General features: G+C 43.9%; 1 protein-coding gene across 5 annotated transcripts in view; it reads right to left on the reverse strand.

Moving 5' to 3' along the window:
- PALS2 (protein associated with LIN7 2, MAGUK p55 family member) overlaps positions 1–5,104 on the reverse strand; it is a 117,365-nt gene extending 112,261 nt beyond the window's left edge. For 2 of the 5 annotated variants that reach the window (XM_032759193.2, XM_032759182.2), the window contains exon 1: positions 5,086–5,104. The gene's annotated coding sequence lies outside the window, so the exon portion shown is untranslated. Of the gene's footprint in view, positions 1–4,447; positions 4,518–4,542; positions 4,715–5,085 lie in introns of those variants that run through there. The other 3 variants (XM_058446360.1, XM_058446347.1, XM_058446354.1) reach the window with 2 other exon arrangements.
- Between the last annotated feature and the right edge of the window lie 4,275 nt (positions 5,105–9,379).

The raw sequence follows: 9,379 nt of genomic DNA on the forward strand, positions 1-9,379 counted from the left end.
ATAGTTCATTGAACAGGGAAGAACTAGATGAACCTTTCTCCAGTTTCCCAGGCTGGTATGATGAAAACTCAGAAGCTACTGGTGGCCATATTTTCCACTAAGAGGACTAGAAGTAGTCCTCTGCAGCAAGAGAAGGAATGAAGCAAACGCACAGAGAAGAAGAGAGAAAAGATATAACGTGCCCTGCAGGCACTGGAGTCCCAGTCCTTGCATTCCATTGGACATTGGCTGCATTTGAATGATAAATCCCCTTTATAACAACTAGAATGGATTTCTATTACTTATGGCCAAAAGAGGCCTGTTTACTATACTACTATCATTTTATAAAGGAGCATTTGAACACCGAAACCTCAGAAAGAACATGACCTCAGATTTTTTTTAAAGGATGATTTATTTAATGACAACTATGTGCCAGGAACAGGTCTAAGTCCTTGAAACAGTGTTAATCAAAAGAGACAAGATCAGCAGGGTGTGGTGGTTCATGCTTATGATCCCAGTGCTATGAGGCACTGAGGCGAGAGAATCCCTTGAGGTCAGGAGTTTGAGAGCAGCCTGGGCAACACACACAGCAAGACACCATCTCTACAATTTTTTTTTTTTCAGTTAGCTGGGCATGGTGATTGTTGCCTATAGTCCTAGCTACCAGGAGGCTGAGGTGGGAGGAACACTTGAGCCTAGGAGTTCCAGGCTGCAGTGAGCTGTGATCACACCACTGCACTCCAGCCTGGGTGACAGAGTGAGATCCTATCTCAAAAACAAAATCAAAAAGAGACAAGATCATTGATACCACGGGGCTTATATTCTAGTGAGTATGGAGATTATAAAACAATATAAAAACATAATTTCAGATAGTGATAAATGGTTTGCAGAAATTTTTAAGTAAAAAAGGTAATGGCATTGAGGGGGATGAGGCTAGTGTCATTCTGGAAGGATGGTTAGGGAGCAATGCTTGTCTGAAAAGGTGATATTTGAACTACAACATGAAATGATGAAAAGTAGTCACTCATGTAATGATTTAGGAAAAGAGTTCCCAACAGAGTGAACATAGTGCAAAAGCCCTAAGTTAGGAGCAAGCCATGGCATTGAAGAGGAACAAAATGAAGGGCAATGTAGATGAAATATAGCAAAAAGTGGAGGAAGAGGGTAAAGAAATGATAGATTTAAGAGGAAAAGATGTAAACCGGTGAAGGAGGGATTATATCATGTACAAAACTAGCAAGCAGTAGAAAGGATTTGATAATAATTTGAGCTTTATGAAATACTCATTATATTGTCTTTAATTCTCATTTTGCCTTGTATCAGTGATAATTCTGACAGATGGGCTTTTAGAAACTTCCATTCCCAAGTACTTAACACAATCCTAAAGTTGGCCAGAAATGAATATATTCCTAAGCAGAAAGTATCTCTTCTAGTACACTATATTAAAAAAAAAAAAAGTAAAAAAGGAAAAAAGAATTCTCGGATGAAAGCAAAGTCATCTTAAAGGAAAGAAGGAAAATAACCTAGGATAAAGGAACAATAGAAACTAATTTTGTTCTGTTCATTACTCTGTGAATATACTTACTATGATAAAGATTACAGAAAGGTCTTTGAATTAGTCTATCATAATTAAGGAAGGTCATAAAACTTAAGTTCTTTCTAAACTACCGTAAATGTAGCAGCCTCTGTTTACTGAGTTCATTATTATTGAATTGGACATCAGCAAGGTTAAATACTGTCAGAAAAGAAAAAGTAGAAACCAGGCTTTTGACTTTATTACACCTGGCAATAATGGTCACAGCTTAATGGTCAACAAAGTTGTGGGCTTTAATCTTATCTCTATGACTATGATAAAGCAAGAACTTCCCCTCTGTGGTGAAATGAACACTAAAATTAGCTACATGGGATGCTTCAATATCTTCTCCTCCAAAAGCTTTTTATAAGAGGAGACCAATTTGTTTAAAGAGGTTTGGATATAGATACACTTCACGGAAGAGTGATGATCTTTCCAGATCCTTCCAGACAACTAATATCTGTGTACTCTAAGCAAGTAATTAAACCTACACTGCTTCTAAGATTAATGCAAGTAAAGTCGGATCTTTGAAAGCTATAATGTATTCAGGAATCTTATCTTTCATTATGTTAGAGGCATACTTAGACCACTTAACAGTAGACTGTTAATAACACAGTCTATAAAGAATGATACTTTGTAAGCGTGGTGTGAGTTAAAGAAAGAAAAGTCATTAAACACCTTGATTGAGACTTGCTTCAGAGTGCATCCTCCTCAGCACACTTACCAGCAGTTTGGCAAAGTGCCCAGGATGATTAGCAGCCAATGTATGCAAAGGAGGAATATGGTCAAGCCCAATTGTAAAGTCTCCCCCCAGTGGTCAGATACAAGTAACAGAAAAGGAGGAAAATCATTGCAGCTTCTGTGAGACTGAACAGAAAGACTAAGCAAAACTGGTCCCTACAACAAAAAAATAAAATCTTTAATTCAATACTAGCATCATATCAGGAAAGAGATCTCTTGTGCTTATCTGCTCTTTATTTATAAATGTGAAGACTACTTTTCTAAAGAAACAACCTACAGTTAAAAAAAAAAAACTAGCATAATTTTTCTCCTCCTAAGTTTCAAGGAATAACTAACATATTGCCAAACAGTTCAGTATTTATCAAATGGGTAAGTGTTCATTCTTCCTGAAATAAACATCAGCACATCACTTACATGGTTAACTATACTTACCTGAAGTAGAGTTCTGATTTAAAAAAAAAAAAATCTAGTCACTCATCAAATGAATCACTCTGGAAAGAAAAATTATTAACTATTATATACCTAATGTGAATTTTACAAGATATTCTTTTTCAAAAGTCACCTAGCAATAGGTAATTTATATTAGAGTAAGTGATGTCAAAAGTATAAATGGGTACTCTTACCTCTTTTAGTTTTATTTTCTGGCTGTTTTTTTACAATTAGCCTTTGACTAGCACTAACCCTGTATTATTTGTAACTCTCTCAGCAATAATATGACGCTACTCAATTTTAACAAAGCTCAGATGTCAAAAATACGAAAGGTATCTAATTAAAACATCTGTTGTCTTCTGCTAATCCATTATTAAGTAGTAAAGCATGTAAAGGGATAGTAAATATTCAAACAAGCAACTTCAATTTTAAAACAACTTTTTAAAAAGATAACACAAAGTCACAATTATGTCTTCTAGATTATCTCAAGCTAAAAAGAGGGGGAGTGGGGAGAGAAAGAGAGAAGCAGGCTATGTAGTGTTCTGGAACAATTTCAGCCTAAAATGAGACTCAGAAGCAAACTGCTCCCTCAAATGTTTAAAAATATGATTCATTTTTAAAAATCCAACAGTTGGCCTAAAAAAAAAAAAGATTCTGTCTTATATAGAGCTACTAGACTTGCTTAAGCACCTTAATTTTTCCAGTGTTGACTTAACCTAGAATGTAAAATAATTCATTTTGACATTCCAGATGTCAAGAATTCGGTGGCATCAGTAAGGACACATACACACCTCTTTCATAAAGATGGTGTGCAGTCTCCATAGGACAAAATTGAGCAATTAAAAGTGTTACCATTTGTGTATTATGTAACCGTAGTCTAGAATAAAAGAAACATGGACCTTAAAGAGTAACACATCGTGCAAACACCCATTTAAACACCTATTTAAATATATGATAGATTTAAGGTACAAATGACCTCAAAATGACACAACCCACCAAAGTTCTTTGTTCACTGTTAACAAGGCCTCAGAAGACATAACTATAATCAGGCCTACTACCCACTACCCTATCATCATTGCACAGTAGATGCCTACAATAAGCAATATTACTTGAGGTCCGTTGCTATACCTATATACGGAAACTATATACCGCATTACTAACAATGTTACTTCGCCTGGTATATTCGACCAACATAAGTTTACAAATGATTTGCAAGATTTCACGGGAAGAAATGGCTGCTAAATCATACTCCAATTGAAGAGCATTTTAACGCACCCCAAACGTTCTCAGCTACATTACAAGACCACTTGTAATATACTTGAAGCACAAAGTAAAATTCCAACACTCTCCAAAGGCGTGGGAAAGAATAAAACGTGGCTAGCCTGACCTTACCCCGCTGTTTATAAGTAATGCGGAGAATTTTCTGAGCTTCCCTGGCAGTCTTCAATTCTCTTCCTCGCTTCACCCCCCACCCCCCTACACAGATGCACACCCAACTGATGGAAGTTTAACAAATGTAATCTCGAGCTGCAATCCCAGAAACTGGTAGGATTGAGAATAAACTCCCAGTAAAGTGTTAAAAAGTCCTTGTGCAAAAAAACATCTACCAACCAATCCACATCCTGTCACCACACGGTCGGATACCTCAATCGACTCCCCTGCTGACCCTCCACCCAGCCAAAACAAAAAAAGCCCCAGCACCTATCTGGTTTCAGACAAACGTACCGAGGATCAGCGAGCACGATCTCAGCAGCGAACGCCCCCGCGGCAGCGTGTGCTCGGCCCACAGCCACTTTGGCCAAACAACTGGAGTCTCGTACCTCGGAAGTAGCGGCGGTAGTTGGAGAAAGCCTCCTCCCCTAGGAACTCCGAGCTCGGGAGAGAACCGGGAGCCGGCGGAATCGCCCCCTCTCGGGACAGACCCCGGAGGTGTCAGTCACAGCAACGCCGCCCTCGGGCCGGCTCTCCATTCAGGCTCCACCGCGACTCCCACCGCAGAGGTGTCGGCACCCGAGCCCCGCGCCCGAAGGGGCCCCGCGCGTCTGCGGCCCTAGCCCCAGCCCGGGCCGCGCCAGGGAGCGCGTGGGGAGCGGCGGCCAGCAGCATGGGCCAGACACGTTGCCGAGCTCCGGCCCGCCCGGCCGCCCGCAGCCAGAGAGTCAGGAGCCCGGCCGAGCGCCCCTTCCGCGCGGGCCGGGCTGGGGGCAGCCAGCAGCCTCCCCGCCCGCGCCGCCGCCGCCGCCTCCGCCTCCCCGGCCAAGCCGGTGCCGGGGGGGGCGGGGGCCAAGTCGCCGGTGGGGCCGGGCAACAGGGCCCCCGGCCCGGGGGGGACCTTACGGGGGGTGGGGGCCCCGATAACTCACCGGCTCGCACCTCAGCCGCCCCGGCCGCCGTGCCGCCGTCCCGGTCGTCCCTCCGCCGTGTGCCGAGCAGCCCCATCTGCAAACTCGTGGCTCGTAGTTGGGAACTGGAAATGCGTCTCTCACTGCCCTCCGCCTCCCTCTCTCTCCTTCCCCTCCCTCGCTCCCCACTCTGCCCCAGCTCCGGTCGCCCCCGCCGCTGCCTCCGCGCACGCGGCCAGCCTCCCCTCAGCCGCCCTCCTCCTCCTAGTCCTCCAGCCGCTGCCGCCGCCGCCGCCGCCGCCGCCGCCGCTGGGGCGCGCTCCCAGCCGGCCTCGCGCGTGCGCCGGACGCCAGGGAGCGCGCGCTCGGGCGCGAGGAGGTGCCACCGCCTCCGGGAAGCCAGGCCCCGCCCCTCCCGCCGCGGCTGGGCGCCCAGGTGGAGCCCCCTCCCAGCCTCTGAGCGCCCAGACTGTCTGCGCTCTGCGCCCGGCCGCCTCGCTTCAGGGGTCCCGGCCCTGCGCCCGCGAGAGAGGGCTGGTCGGACCCAGTCTCCGCCGGGTCTCCTGGGCCGAAATCGCCGCTGTCTCTCAGCGTTTACCGGTGGGCAAGATACTCTGCGGGGCATAAAAGAGGCTCCGCCCTGACCTGAGAGTTTTACATTCAAGAACCCGGTCGTGGGGCACAAAAGAGAAATGGAACGCGAAGAAAAGCCTCTGGAAAAATCTCCCCCTCCCCCTTCACAGACTCCACTGGATCTGATGTGTATTTGGCAGGTTCTACGGCGCTGACTGTGTCCTTCATTAATTTTCTCCCAAAGGCCCGACCGGGCAGTGTGATTCACACCCGAGGAAATGGATGGACACTGGCTCTTTTCATAGCACCGAGGCTCCCGTGGAACTCCCTGGGTCGGCTTTGCCAGACACTCCCTGGACACAGTTGTTCAGCTCCTCCCCAGCACCTGGGCTTCCCAGACCTCAAAAGGGTGGGGTTGGGGAGGGCATGCCATCCTTTCAGCCTGGACTCTGCGTAGAGCTTGGTGAACTATGATGAGTGTCCGGGTGTGTAGATGACACATCTTGACAGAAGAGCAGATTTAATTTTTCAGTTGAAAGGAACTGAGCAATGCACTGCAGCAGAGACTTCTGGCTAGAAAAACATAGCAAGGCAGCCAGAGAACTTCCGATCCCCTTAAAAGAGCTCTGTGAACCCTCAGACCTGTGACAGGCGGCTTTTGGAAAAACTATTGTGTTCTTCCTAAAATTGAAGAATGTAATTTACATTTTACAAAATGTTTACTGCAGTCTTTTCAAACCGTGAATGTAGAAAGTGCAAGTCAAAGTTTACGTGTGAGGAGTGTTATCAGGTGGCCTCCTCTGTGCAGCCTTTCCTGGCTTCTCATGGGCACCTTGCACAAACCAGACCATTAATAAATGTTTGCAGAATAAATGCGTGCATCATGGCCCTTTGGATTCAGAGATGGAGTTGTAAGTTGTATTGTCTCCTCTCTTTGTGAATGTGGCAGGCATGGAAGGGAGAGAGAAAATACTATTGATGAGATGTATTAAGAAGGTCCAGTGTCCAAAACAGTGATTTTTGTGTTTTTCCTCAACCAAGCATCAAAGATTAATTTACTTTTCCATTAGGATAATTAATTTTGCAAACCAACATGCAGAGGGGCCTTGTACAGTGTTAATTTAGAACCTTCTTTCCTGGAACCACAAACCCAGGCAAAGGTAATTGGAAGCATTTAAGGAGACTCAAACGTGACCAGGGCACAGAGTAGCTTTGTGCGCCCTGTAGTCAGGCTGGCTGGATGAAACGAAGTGGAGTGGGCTCGGAGCCCAAGGCAGAGACAAAGTGGAAGGATGGGGTTTGTCTTCTCGGGGTGTCAGCAAGACCTTTCAGGTCCTTCTTGCTGCCCCAGGCCCACTTGCTTCCCACAGGACACGCATGGGTCCTCCCTGCTGTACCCTACCCAGGCTTGTGAACTCTTTTCCCTTCTGACCCTTAACCTTAACACATCCCCTTGGACCCAGCCACTTAGTTACTTGCCCTAAGCTCCTCTGGGTTTGGGGTGGCAGGTAGGGTATGAATGTCATTTCCAGATGTGTTACTGATCCTTAATAGTGCATTTTTATTTCCTCAAGGGTCTTCTGGAAACAATGTCTTAACCTGCTCTACCCCTGCTCCCTGCAAGTAGAATGATGTTAAATAAGGAAATTTTAGGGAGGGAGGGTTAGGGGAGGCTCTGCCCCTCAAATTACATGCAGACCTACCTGACTTAAAGCTGGCACCACTCCTGGCCAACTGCTTTATCTCTGCATCTACCAGAGACCTAGCATTTGGGAGCAGGAATATAGGAACAATTATCTTTCATTTACAGTTCCAAGTCTGTGCTCTAAGTAATGACAGCAGCTATCAGATGGAGGTTTATCACTGCCGTAAGACTCAGCTTCATTCTTAGAGTCAGAAAAATGATTTTGCTCCAATAACTATCTTTGATTGCTCCCCTTCAGAAAGCTCTTGCCGGTGAAGTTCCTCTCTCAGTGTCTATATTGTATCAAATACTCATATACAGTTATATAAGGAGACACTATTTCCTTTTATAAATAATAGTCCCATTTTATGAGACACTATTTCCTTTTATAAATAATAGTCCCATTTTATAACATTCTGCCCTTCCTCTAAACTTTAAAGGTGGGACATGCCAGGATAAATTTAAAGTGTTCTCAATTAAACATTGGAACTCCCATCATTGCTTCCCAACTCAGCTTTCTGAGAGGTCATCATACTGAGACACCACCACCCATTTCCCATGCCCGTTACAAATTCTTCATTCCAAGAAAGGGGAATGATATGATTGAGAATGATGGTGGATCTTTCTCTTCAGTGTCCTTAATAGTCTGACTTTTCATTTCCTTCAAGGTTACTCTAAAGGGATCATAATATTACCACAGCCCGGTATCTCCCAACGATAATTCAATTTAAAATTTGAATTTTGATTCTTAATCTAGGAGCATCCATCACTCAATTTTGTTTCCTCCTTCAAATATAAACAACATATACTTTTAATGTGATTACATTTTCTTTTCTCTTCTGACCTGCTTTGCTCCTACAGAAATTGAGAATTTTGCTAATAGCCCCAAATTTTAGCAAAAGCAAATCCTGTGTGCTTGTTTTTCAACTAATCCATCATAGTAAAAGCAGTGACATTCCTGGAGGATAGCTTTATGTAAAAATGCAACTGGCATGCATCACAAAGTCCAACCAAGTTTTCCTTCAGAATACTTTATTTAGCTTCACCCCTTTTATCTCTGCTCACAAAGCTAGGTCAGATTCCAATTTCCAGCCTCCTTGCTAACCTTTCTAATTCTAGCCTCTCTCTTGCTTCCTTGCAATTTATCCTATACTCAGAGCAGTGCTTCTTAATTTTTGGCTCTTTATTGAAATCACCCAGAGAACTTTAAGACACAAAACAAAGCACTGATGCTTTGGTGCTACCCCAGATTTAATTGCTCTGGAGCACAGCCTGGGTGCCAGGATTTTTTCAGAGCTCTCCAGGTAACTCTAATACTCAGCCAGGGTTAAGAACTATGGAAATGAATCACCTTCCAAGCATTTATACCAAGTCTTCACAACACTAGGGTAGCTCCAAATTACCTCAAGTAATCAAATTAAAATTCCTAATCCTGTGCTTTAAGACTCTTTGCCAATTGACTGGAATAGCCCCCTTTCAAAACAGCTTAAATTTATCTCCTTCCTAAAGCTTCTCCAGATTAGTCTCACCTGGCTCCTGAAGCTCACCGTTCCCAGCTCTGAGCATCCCGACTGGCACTGGTTTACAAACCGTTGGACCTCAGTTGATTGTGTACATTATTGTTTTAATCTTGCTTTCATAGATATTTGTCAGAGGCTTTTCTTACGATCTAAATCTTTCCAAAAGTCCCACTGGGTCAACTATCTCAAACAGAAATGTCTTAGCAGAACTTTCTCCTCTAAACTAGCTGTCTGAAAAAACATTTCCTGATACAATGGCAGTTCTTTTTTTTTTTTTTTTAATCATCACAATTAAAGCCAAGCATTGTAAGAACTTGAGTTTTGGGGTTGTTTGGTTTTTCCTTAAAAAAGAGAACTATATATCTCAGCATATCTCCTTGACTTTTCTTACCATTATTTGTTTATTTTAGGCATTGGAATTGGGCTTCCACACCCACTTCTCTACTGAAACTACTATTTCCATCACAATTAACATTTTCATTCATGTGTTCATTCATTCATTCACTCATTTACTAGTGAAGCATACTGAAAATAAAAA

This window comes from Hylobates moloch, unplaced genomic scaffold (assembly GCF_009828535.3).
Source record: "Hylobates moloch isolate HMO894 unplaced genomic scaffold, HMol_V3 SCAFFOLD_1, whole genome shotgun sequence".
In the NCBI taxonomy this organism is placed as follows: Eukaryota; Metazoa; Chordata; class Mammalia; order Primates; family Hylobatidae; genus Hylobates; species Hylobates moloch.